Source organism: Acyrthosiphon pisum, chromosome A1, assembly GCF_005508785.2.
Source record: "Acyrthosiphon pisum isolate AL4f chromosome A1, pea_aphid_22Mar2018_4r6ur, whole genome shotgun sequence".
In the NCBI taxonomy this organism is placed as follows: Eukaryota; Metazoa; Arthropoda; class Insecta; order Hemiptera; family Aphididae; genus Acyrthosiphon; species Acyrthosiphon pisum.
The window spans coordinates 51,195,655-51,212,840 of NC_042494.1; the positions used below are offsets into that span (position 1 = coordinate 51,195,655).

At 28.3% G+C, this 17,186-nt stretch overlaps 1 protein-coding gene and 1 non-coding gene across 3 annotated transcripts in view; both read left to right on the forward strand.

Moving 5' to 3' along the window:
• LOC100162966 overlaps positions 1–17,186 on the forward strand; it is a 315,864-nt gene that overhangs the window by 275,408 nt on the left and 23,270 nt on the right. The window lies entirely within an intron of this gene.
• On the forward strand, positions 983–1,042 carry Mir971 (microRNA mir-971). Its single transcript, NR_040170.1, has one exon. It is a non-coding gene; the product is annotated as a microRNA mir-971 (primary transcript).

Sequence of the window (17,186 nt, forward strand, 5' to 3'; positions counted from 1 at the left end):
CGTGTTTATATTTGTATGCATTATGTAATTCATATTATTCAATAATTGAGTTCTAACTAAATAGCATAAAACTATTTGGTTTCGAAGTAAATACATTTGTAACAAATATGTCTATAAATGTACCTATTCAAACATTCAAACCGTACAAATGAAATTTCAAACTTTTATTTTTTATACATAAAGACTTAGGTATATACTAATATACCTACTTTAAATTGAAATTTTTAAGAATTAGAATTAAATAATATGAGTATAAAATGTTATAATAATTTTAATGTAACTTAAATAGTTTATACAGTTTTTGCACTTACCTCTAAAAAGACAGTTTTAATAAAAACTTTATTGTCAATTAATAGCTGGTTGAATTTTGTTTTTTAGGTTCATTCTAAATACATTCACAGGTTAGCTAATGATGGACCCATTAAAAATTTAAATATGATCATGTTCTAAAATTATATTTTAATTGCAAATAATTATTTTAAAAAAAAAAATGTTACTCTGTCATAAAGCGTATCTATACTGTATAAGGCCAAGGGTTATAAGTTATTAAATATTTTTAGAACCAAATTCAGTTGAATAAATTAATTGAATGTCAAGAATATCTTTGAGACATAACGTGAAATTTAATATTGAATGAAATGTTTAATGTATTTCTTCATTCATATGCATGTAAGAATTGTTTTCATTATTTAAATTATTATTATACTTTTCATTTGTTCAATATTAAACATTAATTATAAATGATATATACCTACGGTAAGTTATTAGATGATTAATTTTTATGTAAGACGCGAATTGTATCCATATTATAATTACTCGGTAATAATAATTATTGTAAACCACTTACCTCTTTGTATATTGTTAGTCAAACAAATGAAACGCGTTTAACCGCTATAGGTACCACAACTCAACTTTAAACATCGCCAAATCTGATCGCATACAATCCTGTGTAGACCAAAGAAACTGAATGGGTATGGCCGCCCACTTTAAGTTTGAGCACCAAGCCTCAGGCTTATTGTTTGGTGTTCAACCTTACAGTGAGCGGACGTACTCGAGACGACGGCAGACAATTCAGCTTGTGTATATTATATTTTACGAATTTTGTATTGTTCATTTTATAATTATACCTAATTTTAATACAATATATTATTGTGTATCGTAGAAATAAACATATTTATGAGTAAATGTATTAATTTTTTTTTTATAAATTATAAATTATTATGTATAATAGTAATAATTTTGTATTATTTTTATGCAGACTAAATTGAAGAAATACAATACATCTATTCAAATGAAATTAATAGTTATTACCGCTCTCTGAACTTTTTAAATGTTCATTTTATTTATGGCTCTCGAATTTGGTTCTAATTATAATATTTACTTATAGGTATACAGTAGGTATAAAGTTACTATTATATGTATCACATATCTATACGGCATACCAATATTAGACAATAGTCATCTTATTATGCTTGTACGATTCTGACAAAAACTAATTATGTTTTTTGATTGAAAATTATGGATGAACGTTTCTTTTTTGAATTTATTATAATACGTATTGAGAATATTTCACATTGTGTATTTTATCTAACATAAAAAATCCTATTAATATTTTAATTAAATTTAAATTTTAAATTATGTTTTAGAAAAATAATGTTGTTCTCCGTCTATTTACTCTGTTATACCCGTTCGAAATTGAATGTTTGAACTGACCAAACCAGAGTTCCAATATAAATGTATTTATTTATTTATTTTATGTGAGTAATGTGTATGTATTATTTTTGAATCCAGAAACAAAAAATAATAAACAAAATAATATATTTTCTGATTCCGTCTTATTTTTTTATCGAACATAATTAAAATTGTATTATGATAACGTATATATTATTATATGTGATATTTTCAATTTTGTACTTTATTATAAAAAATCAATTTTGCGAAAAAAAAAATGTAAAAAGAAACACGTGTTTCTACGTAATTCATTTTTAGCATATAGATTTTATCATAATTTTATACTATACTTATGATATGTATAAAACATGCCTATACCTAATACAAAAACGAAGACTCAATAACAATTATTTAAATAAATAATAATAATAATAATAATAATAATAATAATAATAAATTGGTTCACATACCTATATAGTATATGGCTATATACTCTAATAAAACTTGTATTTATATTGCTTCAAACTATATTTACAGTTAAATTATTATCTCCAAACATATACCTTCCCGTAGGTATATGTATATATTAATTGTGTTTTTAATAATCAATTTTTTTTTTTCATCATATAAATACCATGCATAAATAAAATTATAATTAAAAATATGAACAGGCCACTATTTTAAGTGAACACTGAACAGTATTGATTAAATATACTTTTATAATGGTTTGGGTAGGATACCTACCAAAATCCTTATGTGGTGGTTGCATAATTAGTTTCGGTATCTGAAATATTTTTTTTATAGCTAAATTTTAAAGTTTTTTAAGATATATAGTTAAACATAAATTTAAATTTGAAAACCAATATAAAACATTATGTTATAATTTATAAACCGAGTTAATATTATGCAATGTTTCGTATTATAGTTGACCAAGATCACTGTGATCATGAGTGACGTGGTATGAGGAAAAAATGTTTAGGATACTGTAGGCCAATTAAATGGTTATTGGCTTTAAAATGGTACTTAGAACAAAGACTGATATAGTTACCGTTTAATTATTTAATTAAAAGCAAAACGAATATTAGTTAGACAAATCTTACAACAGATCAAAAAAATATCAGTTTTATTTTTAACCATAGATTCCATAGGTTCGGCTAAAGCCTAAAATGGAGACATCCTTAATGGTTAAATTCATCCTTCCTGACAAACAAATAAGCACTATAAAAAAAAAAAAAATAATATTAACATTTGAACTTTGAAGAAGTGTCAATAGACGCCCTTCAATCAAGCAGTCCGCCGGTCCATGAACCTTTTTTATACGTTTATTATTTATTGTATTTAGTGTAAAGGTACAGATTGAAAAATAAAAAATAAAAAATTATACTTCGCTGTTATCAAAATACTATTTTACTTATATTAAATTATTAAATCTTTATATTATCATTAAATTATTTTAATAATCCTTCAGTTATAGAATCAACTTTATTTTAAAAACTTACTAAAACTTCTGATCACTTAATAAATATAAAATATAAAATTACAAACACGCCGTTTTTAATATTTATAATTTTAATTAATTTGATGAATAATAAGAAGGTGGCAGTAGTAGGTACCTATACAATATAATATAAATACTTTTACACCCATCTATTTATATCAAAGGAAAGTATATGTATTTATTTTTTTATTACATAAAAAAAATGTTTTTAACCTTTCTAAAATATTAAATATGATCGATTTTTAGCTTATATAAAAAATAATTCGGTCAGAACCGTCACATAAAATATTAAAACTTTAAATCAAAAATGAAACTCAAAATGCTCATCAACTCCTCTTGATTGAAATATTTTTAGAAGTAGGAACTGGAAAATGTTTTATTGATTTCTAAAAAAATATTAAAAATAATAAAAATAACACAAATACATATTATGTTTAAATCTGGGTCCGTTAGAGAAAAAAAAATCAAAATCAAACTTTTCGAAATAACGTCGTCGACATAATGTATAATATTATTAATATTATAGCCTGCATGACTGCTTGTTGTAACGTCGTTGTGTTTATCCACTTCGATAATACAATTAAATACGCGTCTTTCGGTTTTCAAAGATTTCCCGTTAATAAAGTTTCGTAGTATTGTCTGCGACGCAATTATATTACAATATAATCTCTCTTACCTAGATGTGAAAACGAAAACCACGCCTCTTAAGTACCTACCTACCTAAATCATTGTTCAACTACACGCATAAACGGTTGAAGTGTAATAATTCTTATTTCTTGTTAATATTTTATGACGGTTAAAATAATAAAACCATGTACGACGTGCGACTTGAACCTTGCTAGGAGCAACGATGAGAGGAGATAAACAGTGAAATCAACGACAATATTATAATAAGTAATCAGCCGCACGACCGTATCGTCTCCAAGTCAAAAATATTACCATGGTATAAGGACCTGATGAAGTCGTGAAATATATAATCCGTTTCGTCTCACACTGTCACCGTAAATCCTGTTAAATGTAATTATCGCTGAGAAATTAAGTGGCAGGGTCGCAGGGGCCAGAGATTCATATTATTATCGTCTCCGCCGGTGACCTAAAATAACGTGTCGAGAGTCGTCCCGGCAACCCTTATATACCGAGAGATTGATTATAAATAAATTCATATCATTATTTTACCACCGCGAGCAACCAAACCCTTGATTTTTGTTTTCTACTGAAATAATGATTATATTATGAAATTTTCATCACACCAAGGAATATATATATATCTAAGAGATATAATATAATGTATATGTGATTTGCACTAAACGATTACACCACCTATACTCTCGATGTTAAGTGAAATATTACGATTTTATAAATTAAATTAATTGTTTGAAAAATTATCACAAGAACCATCGATATTCAAAAATAATTACATATTGTAATACTTTAGAGAACAGCGTCTGATTTAAGTCCAAGTTTTGATATTTTGTTGTACGAAGGATAAGGATGATTTAAAATCGGATGTAAAAAATATTACTAATCAACGCCGTTACGATTCAGAACAATCGTTACTATTGTCATCCGTAACTGCAGTAAAGTTTGTGTATTAATATATTTTAATTTCAACAGAAATAATTACAATTTCATATATTCTAAATATAAATAATTATCGCCTACCTAGGACGGTATAAATCGCACAATATTACATCTAACAATAGATATTAAACAGAGTGATTAAACTTTTTTAAATTTAAAGATTTCTTGAGAAGTTTTATACTACTTAAGGAGTGTACAGTGGAGATACAAACTTCTGTTTTTCAAATAAGACCCCCCCCCCCTCCCAACTGTAAATTAATCAGTGGACAATTTCTTTGAAAAATTTGACGCATCAGAATCACAATTTGTATGAGTATTTTTAAGTTATTTAACTTTGTGTTCTAAAGATAAAAGGTCTATGGTAATGGGTTTATAAGATATGGGGGCTACGATGATTTGAAAATTGTAGTTATTAATATTTAATATTCATCTATGAACATTCAACATTAATAAATTCAAAATTGTAAAAATAGCCCAAGTATATTAAATACTAGTTTCAATATTACGTAAATTGTATATATTAGTAAAACCATTTTTAAGGAATATTATTCTTGATACAAACGTTTTAATAACTAAGAAACTACTCAATACTCATTTGAATTTAGTTAGGCGTACAACAAAATTTTCAAAAAAAAAATGTAAAACAGAAGTTTATATCACCACAGGGCACTTCTTAAGTAATACAAAAAAATTCAAGAATTTAATTTAAAAAGCTGTCTTTGCGTATATTTAAAAATTTCAAATATCAGAATTTAAAGTAAACTTGGATGTGCGCATCATGCTTGGTAAATATTATGTATTATAGTACCTACGGCACGGACACTTGACACGCTCTATATACAATATACATGTCATATTTTTTGATATTCTCCTGCCGACGCACGCCTCGAGTTGTCCTTATATTATTATGTAGGTACACCGTTACACGAAAACGACGCCAACGCTAAAACTTCGCACACTGTATAATATTATAGTGTGTTACCTATGTGTTACCTAGTGTGATATAGTTATCACTGATTTACTTATTATATTATTATTATTGTACGCCCTCGCGACGGAAGCAGCACCAAGACACGATTACGGCGAGGAATACGACCCGACTGGGCACGGTTACAACTTTTACGTGCAGGATCTGACGCGGCGAAACTCGACACTTTAACTAAGACCGTACCTAACCAGATAATTATATGCGTGTGTTCTGTATATAATAATGGTAATAATAATAGTAATAATATAATACTTGTACCTACGTGTATTTGTGTGTGTGTGTGTGTGTGTGTGTGTGTGTGTGTGTGTGTGTGTGTGTGTGTGTGTGTTCATCGACTACACTCGTACAGGTTGAGGCCACTACCAATCAACGCGTGTCCCACCACCAACGGCAGCAGCAATATTATTATATATAATATTATAATGGCGATCCGCGGGAGAGGATATTGGGAAGAGAACAGGAAAAAGTTCTCTTATGGTGTGAAAAAATGTATTCGAGCCGTCCACCCATTAAAGGGGGTTAGTTCGACGAGAGAAAAAAAGGAGTGGGATACGCGTCGAGAGGGGTTCACGCGCGTTCGAATCCGATGACAAACCATTAGATTCGAATAATAGATAGTGATAATGATAGGTACTATTTTATGAGCGAACTTCGAGTTACTATAATTAGTACTTACCTACTTGTCATGAAACATATGGTCAAGCTTTCGTTCAAGACGGTTGTGCTTGCATAATAATATATAATTCGTCTACTTCTGTGATCTTTTTGAAAGTTCAATCAGAAGACGTCTTCATTTTGGATACAGTCGATTTAATATCCAATCTATGTACAATAATATTATGCTCTATTGCATTAAACTTTTTCCAAACTTTTTTATTGCCCAAATCATGATTTTTTTTTTTTTTTTTTAGGAAAAACAAACAACATTATACAACCAATATAGCCTCCCCCTTTTCAGCTCAGAGTCCATAAACAAATTATTACATTATATCGACCGACTTTAGACGTTCAGCACAAAACAATCGAAAACTTAATTTTCTACAACAAACCAAACATAATAATATATTTATATATATACCTATTAATATACTAATATAGTAATATATACTACAACAGTATACAGTTTTAAACAAATTTAGTGTTTATTTTTCGATACGTGAAAATAAATTCTATTAGAAATGTAATTTTCAACAACCACATGAAATACTTTGAAATAACTTTTATTAAACTTTAAAACTTTTTATTATGAGCTCAATAACTCTAATTTTGTCAAATCAGAGTAATTAAAAAAGCAAATAAAATGATGTTTATGTACAATGTACATGTACATGTCTATTGTGTATAGGTATCATCTCGAATGTGTCCGATATAATAATATCTCTTGCCAAATTTACTTGTCTAAATATGTAGAGGGACTATGTGTGTAAACTTCGTCGCGGAATCCATTACCACTGAACAAATTGTGTAGTTTGGCATGTTCTTTTTTTTTTACCTGAAACTCGCTGGGTAAGCGCCTACGAATGTATCCGAATTGCGAGCAAATAAAAAATTGACCGATTTGTATATTACTTCTTAAAATAATCCACATTTCACGAAATCTCTTGAAAATATATATCTCAGTTGTGTACCATCATGTATGTATATAGCCTTAGTGCGTTACCGTTATGCATACTATGGGCTATATCCATATATAGCTGAGTATAAAAAGAAAATAGCACTTTAAAATACACACATAGGCAAAACTCACGCGATAACTACCAGACCATATTAATATTACAAGAAGCAACACGATTCACGAGAAAAAAAACTATTGATAAAGCATAGCAAATTTGTAGTTAAATGAATAATGATGAGGTTTGAAAATACAATCAACTAATTAGAAATTGTACATAAAAGTAAATTCTGTATTTTTCAAATCATTTTGTACAATATCAACAGAGTTATAGCCAATTTAACTAGAAATTATTGTAGCGTATTTTCGACATTTTATTAGATAATATTCCCCGCGGCCCGCCTTACATTGTACTATTCGACACGACGATCGTGGACTCCCCACCATGTAACACAATAATGTTACAGAGAAATCTTACGCGCGTGCTGCCATAGATATTATATATAGTTTTAATATTATTATAACAATATAATATTAAGTATTATAATTCCTTAATATTTATGATGTCGCCACAGAGTTTGCCCCTACCACGTCATCCTCGAATACACGAGATATTCACTCGCTATCACAAAATGATATTTTTAATACTTAAAACTAGGTACATATTTCTTGTCGCGTACTCGATTGTAACTACCGTAATAAATTTACGTAAGGGTTTTAAAAAAAATTATTACTTAATAATATTCTTAACGTTATTACTTATTTCTAGTCACGTAACAAAGGCTTACAAATAATAATAATAAACTATCAACAAGTATATAAAAAAAAACGGTTCTAAAAGTTGTGATATCGTTTTATAGCTAAGTCTTTGAACTATAGATATCAATTATGTTAAAATAGTCTGCTAGATAATTGAACTTAGCTGGGCGACCTAAGTTAAAATTTAAAAATATTATAGCATAATGATTATTATAACTCAAAACTTAAAATTTTTAATTCAACAGTAGATACACAAAATATAAAAAAGTTTATGTTGAGTAAAAATATTATATAGGTACACTGTGTGTTTGTAGTCCATGGTGCACATTGCGTGCGATTCGGATTCACCATTTTAAAATGCTGTTTGGACGTTTTTTTTTCTGAACGTGCACTTTGGATGCCCCGCTATAATTATTATATCTATATGGTTTTGTATGGTTTTGTGTACTCATTTTAAACGCACTCGCAGCTGTATATGTACGACGTATCGTATCCGGTTGTATTGTTTAGATAAGTACAGGGTTACAAAAGAAGGCATACCTATGACGTTTAAAAAAATATCTAACGGGTAATTATTGCAAAAATTTAAATTTTTGTTTTTACAATTAATCATTACATGCTGTATCTTTTAAAAACAAAAAACATGTAATACGGGCAATACAATTCATGATAAAAAAAAAATGTTTAAGCCATCACTGCTATTTATATGTTTTACGTCATGCACCTCTTGAGCATAGCTGACAGGATCACTTTGGTTTGTCTCCAAATGGAATCTGTTTATAAACTGTACGAAGATAACTCTATCTTAAAAAAAACTAAAGATTTCATAATATTATATATACAAAATAATTCCATGGGACAGATCCACCGATCGAGAGGTCCACTTTACGTCACACGTCTCAATGAAATGAGATGATCTAGAAAATATTGTGAGAAAGACTCGTACAGTAAGATCCTCGTTAGATAGAATTACAAGGAGGACAGAAAAAATTTCGAGATATCGAGTTTTATTCAAAATTAGTAAAATTATTAAAATACAAATACAATACATATATATAGGTACATACTTGTTCATAATATACATATTATGATCAACTTATATTTCATATTTTAAACATTTTAAAAATTGTTCACTTCTTTCATACATTTAATTCGTATTACGAAACCAAAATGCGTTTACGATTTTACTTTTTTAGATCATAACCCTATGATTAGGTTTTTAACCAAGACAAACCCAGGTTTGACCCGACTGTGGGGGGTAATTCGTATTTTTAATGCTTTCAAAAAAACGAGTTTTTTAAGTTAATGTTCAGTTTATTTTAATATTTTAAAATTTAAATACAGTAGAACCTCCGTTATACGAATCCTTTATTATCCAAACTACAATTTCTTAGCGTATCCGAACTTTTGTGAAACTTAGCAGCCGAAAAGCGCGTCGCAGCTTGTCAAATGAAAATGGATAATTTTGTCAAAAAATGTTCATAAACATATATTATGTTTAATATACAATAAATATGTAATACATAATTATATATAATAGTGTGTATAAAATTGTACGTTTAAAAAAAAAATTGTATTTTTAATAAATTTCCAGTATCCAAATTAGGTGCGGTCCCAATTAGTTCGGATAATCGAGGTTTAACTGTACATAAATAATTTTGAAACATACGATATGTGTTAGGTAATACAATTATGTAATTCAATATAAATCTAATATAATGTTGTAAGTTGTAGTGTTCTACATTGTTTGGAAGTTAACAATTTAATACAAATATACCTGGTTAATGTTATGTAATAGATTTGAAAATGCCTTGTTTAAATTGAATCGAAACCGATGATTTTAACGTGACGATAATAGTGTTATAGATCTCGTTCGTTCGCCTTATAGTTATGTCGTGTGTTGATTTTAGCAATACTATCGTTTAATTATTTAATATTTTATTTGACTCAAGGTTCATATCATAACTAATTGCGGGTATTAGAAATTATAATGATTGCTTGTAGAAATATTTATGAAATTAAACGAAATTAAAATTTAACGATGATTCACCTTGACTAAATCTAACAATACGGCGTGTTTTCATATTGATATTGGAAGTTTATAAAGCGACTACCCATAAATGGTGTACACAAACGTCGTTTGTTTCAACCAAATTTGTTATAATAATATGATTAGTGGTTACGGGTAAAATATATTATATTATCTATTGTGAGTATCTGAATATTGTTGGATCACAATAGGAAATGGGGTATTGCATATTATACTTTTAAAACAATGTCGATTTTTTAATGGACAGAGCTAAACAGTGATATTGCTTGTATTGTTATTTTCTTTTTATTAAAAACTAACTATAATTGTGAATATAATTTGAAAGAATAATCTTATACAATATTATAGTGCTTGTCCGATTCAATAAACATCAAAAGTAAGCAATTTAAATTCACATGATTATATAGTGAAAAAAACCCAATATTTGTGTAAGTACCATTGAATAATTTAAATTTTTTTATTTAAATCAAATTAATCATTATGGTTTGTGATGGTACCTACATTACGAGTTAGATTCATTGATGGTTGGAATAGTTTTGTGAAAATATGTTTTATAAAAAATTTCCAATATTTATCATGGCACTGCTTCATTTTGTAATAAAAGACTATGCAACGGTGGTAGTCACCGTTCATTAAAAGAAGCATAACATTTCTTTGATATTAGTTTTCACGAAATCGTATTTTTGACGTTTAAAACGTAATTTTTACAAAATATACCGTTTAGTATAATAAAGAAGAAACGAGACAAGACGTGTAACGAGTTGCTGAATAAAAACAAATAAAAAAATGAGAAAATATTTACAACGATTGGCTATAGAATATGAATAGGTAGATGATGAAAAAAAAAAAGAAGTCAGCTTAAATTTTATAGACATCGTGTGTAAATTAAATCTAAAATCAAACTTCATTAAATTACAAATAAGCTTTCATAAAACGCATTTAACAATCTATCAATCGTTTGAAAATTAGATATCCATTCATGTGCCTTATTCATTTGTAACATTGAAACCTATTGAAGTCGGTATAAATTATATTTTGTAGACAACTGACAATAAGTCGGCTGAGAGCGTTTTGTGTGATAATTGAATAAACGCAAAACCAATTCATAAATTATATTACAAACTATACTAATAATATGTGGGATGATAATATAATAATAATATACTTGCTCACACCTTCGATATACAGCGTTCGGATATACGACAGTCGAAATTTATTATTCTAGGCTTATTAATATCTGTAAGTATCTTGAAGACAGTATATCCTTCCTATATTATATTATTGGAGTCACATCTATGTCCGTATTATTATTATTATCATCAGTGGTATTAACTATTAGTAGTAGTAATATTATTATTAGTATCGTGATCATCATCACAATATAAAAACAAGTTCAACCGTATCGTGAGACATCAGGGGGTCTGATTCCAACAGAATATATAGGTAATATTATATATAGATGTCGGCAGCATCTATTCCCGTCGAGCGTGCGATCGGGTGGAAAAAAATAACTCAATGAACGTATACAAAATGACACGTCGCCAAAAATGATGTACTACAGCAGTTTGTAAAGTTAACGTTTCCAAATGGATTACCCGCGAGGACATTTCACGGATACCTCTGCGTCCGGGACAAGTCGTCCGGAGCACAAGAGTTCGTCTTACACGATGAAAACGATCCGATCGGATCGTTTGTACGTTATTATTATAATAATCGCTAGAACCCGAACCGTTCGTATATTATAATAATAATATAAAACCATCACATTGTTTGTTTTCGGAAAATCGATCCTTGACAATCAATCTTGTTTCTACCCAGATAATCTAATATATAAAATTCTCGTGTCACAGTGTTAGTCTCGATACTCCCACAAAACGGCTAGACCGATTTTTATGAAATTTTTTATGCATATTCAGTAGGTATGAGAATCAGCTAACATCTATTTTTCATACCCCTAAGTGATAAGGGTTGTCCAGAAAAAAATAATAGAAGTGCTCAAACAGGGATTTTGATAATTTACGGTAGAAATATTTGTTTATAAATGGTTTCTATTGGTTATATATATATAAAAAAATAATATTATTGTAAAAATAATAATAGTGGTCGCTATTGGTTAATCTAGCATGTTCGTTGATTAATATTATTATTTTTATCAATATATATGTCTGAGAATCGGCTATTATTTAAGTTTGTATGCTGTGCTATAAGTAATTCCTAAATTATGGCCTCTTAAGTGTACAATATTAATCACACAGTAGTGTATCGTTGACACGTAACAACATACACTCTATGTGGTTATTTTTTATTATTTGTTTTATATATAAATGAATGTTTGTGGGTAGATTAGACTACTGGGAAGAAGATGGGCTAATTTAAAAAGGGTTAAATTTGGTTTTTTTTACTCATCGGATTTTATTACGGTTAGGTTAGGTTTTCGTATTAATTGATTATATTAATCCATCGTAGGTGGAATTAAGTAAAAACGACAAACTTGGTATAACTTTGATATTTTAGAGTTAAATCACACACTTACGTACAAACAGTACGGGGTCCGCGATCTACCACAGGTAGATTGTCTACCTGATAATGTACTGCTGTGAATCAGAATTTTTATCCTGGAAAACAGAAAAGTTAAGATAAGTCTAGAACATTACACACCGAATATTAAATAACGCATTGAACAAAGTTTGAGTCATATACAGTTTGTACATTTAACGGGTAACGAAGTGCACGGAATCAGCTAGTAATAATATATTATATCATAAAAATATTATATTATCATAGAAGAAGTACAATATAATGTGTGTAGGTACTAATCTTTGCACCATACGTCGTGTATTATATTATATCCGTTAAAAAATATATATTATGAAAGTATAAATCCCCCCAATGGAGAATCACTAGATATTTACAATATACATAAAATCTGGATTTGGACGTCCATATGTCTTATAGGGTGAATAATGATAGTGAACAAGACAATTTCAAGTATTATGTTTCAAACTTAAATAAATCTTGAGTAAGTATGACATACTGTCATTGTCATAAATATATTATATATTTATATGTATAGAAAGTACGATACATTTGTATTATTATTTTTATTAAAATGACAAACACACGACTTCTCGAGGGTTGTGTGACTTACAGTGTTACTTTTCACCTAATTATGTTTTGTTTTTTTTCTTAAATAATATGTATTCGATATTTTTGTTGGTATTTAATGGAAGTGCACAAGACCTTGGTATTTCATAGGTTATTTTTTGTCTACAGTCTACACATCTATGTTTGGTTTCAATTTTTTTTATATTCAAATTATAGTCATTAACATTTGTTAGTTTTTAATTAAATACTTACTCATTTGTAAACTGTACAATTTATTATTAAAAACTACTTCAAACCATCTTTATTATTAACTAATTATAACAACTAATATAAAATGTATGGTTCAATAAAGTTTGGATTACATTTGAAGTAGTTTTTTAGTTTGAGAAAATTCCTTGAGCTATGGCCCTAGTGGCATACGCCGTCCCTACTGCATGGTATTTGAAGCCAATGAGAATTTTGAAGACTATTAAACACAATAAATAATATTTTGAAATAATATGACCTGTTATTTCTCTCTTGGTATTTTTTCGAAATGTTTGAAGTATATATATTAAAATTAGACACCTAGGTACCTACACTGCAAGTCCTTAGGGTTTACGTATTATGCTCCTACACAAAAACAATCATATTGAAAGAAAATCTCAAATAGCTTATCATTTTTTATATATGTATATAATATTTACTTTTGGAACAACCCAACAGAATAATTTACATTTATTAGTTATTACGACCATATGGGAATATATTTACAATAGAATAAATAAAAAAAGACATATCTCAGACAAAAAATAATTGTTTGTTTGATACGTTTTTATTTGTAAATCTACCTATTATAGGTACGTTAATTTCATAAATTAATGTATAAATAGTTTATACATAGATATAATTTATTGATATTAGCTCCAAGGGTATTAACTTTACAAACACTGTCGATGATCAGTATATATATTATATTGAATTCAGATATAAAATATTGTAAATAAGTCGTAAAATAACACACAGGTACACATATTAGTAACAACAGACATTTTTTACGAATTAAACCAATGATGCACTCGTTAAAATATTAAAATATAAACACAATATCCATCTGTATACAAAATATACCACTATTAAAAACAATTTATTGACATAAGTATAATAATATATTATACAAAATATTAACGACATCAGTATGAAACTTTTTTTATTTGTTTGTCATTGTAGGTAGACGGCTGTTTTCTGCATTTTTTTTAATACTTCTACAACAGTAAAATCGTAATTTAAATCATTTTCGTTGATTTAACAAACATTTAACGAATTACAGTAAAAACGCTATTGTCCCGTTCTCCAACGAGCCCGTTTTACGTGATATTTATTATATTGCATAATATCTATGTATGCGTATAACGACGGGTTTTATATGGGTCGTAAAGAATTGCTTGTGTTATAAAATGTTAAACGGCTGCTTCGAAAACCGACCTAAATGTGAATCACCTGCCAATGAGAACGCTGCAGGCTATTATATTTTATCGGATACGGACGTAATATTGCGTAGTTTAATGGCCATGTGGGTATCTATACGCAAGAAATCTGCAAGAGGACGAAGGTCCGCGAGTGCATAATCGATGATGCCGCGAACGGTCAACGAGCACAATGTGTGGCTAATTATATAGTATATAATTTTATAAATATTATGTCACAGGACTGTGCACACTGCGGCATGTTGTGAATTTGAATGTTCGGGAAGGATCAGTGTCAGCGATCCCGGGAAATAAGGAGGAATATATATTCTAGGGATCCTATGGGTTAATAGTATCTATATAGGTAGGTACAAATATTTTTAACATTTTCCACTCCCGCCGGATATTAGCAAGCGATACGTTTGCTGGAAAATGGTCCGAAAGGAATGCAGATTTTTCTCGAGTAAAAACTATTTTTTCTGTAGAGCGAACCGACCAATACAATAAAAACAATGAACATGATAATATTCGAGGAGTTACTGAAAAATATTAAAATACCAACAATGTTTATTTATATGCACCCAAGTTCGTGTTTAAAGGTTTGAACTGAACATTTTAAGCTGTAGATTAACAGAAATCGATTTAAACGTTTATACCTATTTGAAGGAAGTTGGTGCAGTTGGCTTATGTTTGAAAATAATACTACATTACACTTTTTAAATATCATTTAAAACCCTCAATTGTTAATTTTTCCCGTATCGTTTAGTGGTCGTATGGAATGGTTATCTGTGATTATGCATTCATAATTTAATACTACACGATAGACAATAGTCATTAGCTTAAAAGAGTGCAGCACTGCAATGAATATTTTTAAATTTACCGCTTTTATTTTACTGCACGCCCACATAATATTATAAGTAGATATTTTATTTATCTGTGTGAGATTAGTATGCTATAAACTTTATAGTATAAAGCGTCTCAATTCAACGAACCTACGTGATAGGAGGAGTAATTTTATCAAAACTTATTAATGTCCATGTTGATGTCCCTCCTTTTATTTAGCGATTGAACTCTAGAGTTCTAATACCTAATTCAATCTTCAGTTCCTGTAAGCTTGTTCTGGTACCGTGTTCCTTTAAGTATAATGTTGACTAGTTGCTTAATTTAACTCTATTTTTATAACTAACAATTTACCGATGTGGACCAATCATTCCCAACTATCTTCTATAGCTTACTAATTTGAATATAAATGTTAAATCCATGTAATGTTACTAAATGCATTCGAACGTGATAAATGCCATGTAAATTGAGCTGATCTGTTTTATACAAATAAATAAATTTACAAACCATTGCTTCTAAAATCACATTAGAAATATTTATGTTTATATCGGGGTATCTACTGTGTTGAAATTTATATTTCCGAATACCGTTTTAAATTTTAATTCAGTCTTGAGGGATAAAATGCAAAGAAATAGATTGGTGGATGAAACAAAACTTTTTGTATAAATATTTCCACATAAAAACTCTTCAAAAATAAAATAACGAATCCTTATCATTTAAAAATATACTTAAGGGAAGTATAATATTTCTACATTATTTTTGAAGTCACAGAGTGAACTCATCAATTTATAGTATCTCGTTATTTATCTTATGATTATTAAATTATATAAATTTGTGACTCAACTTTTAAAATATGATTTAATAGTTTAGGTAAACAATAGTATATAATGTATTCTTTTATACATTTTTTGCCGTTTAAACATAATATCAGTTTATTAGACGTCTGTGGATTCTTATTAAAAACCAATTATAATAATTATATTATTAATTAGTAATATTTATCATGCATGCGTATATTTTTTTTCCTTAAATCTTTTTAAAATTTTTGAAATATAAGATATTTCTCTTGATAACTTTACAGCCATAAAAGTGCCTAAAATAATTAGTTTTCAGCACCCACTACCAAAAGGCCATACATTTTATTTCACACAAACCACGAAGCCCTTCAAATCTAATGATTGTGGAATGACATTTTCAAATTGTATGATATTCGTTTTTCATTGTATAACCACGTAAAAGTTTTAAACGCAAATCTATTCAAATAAATAAATAGTTATTCACATATCAAAATATTAATAACATCAACTTTTGAATCAATATAATTATAATAATATTCTACATATTTGTTATTACAATATTCAAATTCAAAATCAATTCGGAACATAGATATTATTCCTTATATATACTTATTTGATCTGTCCTCTTTTTTTAAGCCATCTATAAATATATATGATAATGTTCCACTACGTGATCATCATTATTCCTCAAACCAAAGTTAATTCCGTGCACGGTGAATAAACTCTAAGCTTTAAAATGTTCATAGAAATATGTCAATTAATGACACCTTCAAAAACGTGTTTTGATATCAATGGACAGTAGACTGTAGTTGTTAAACGACATTTTAACTCGTTATCATT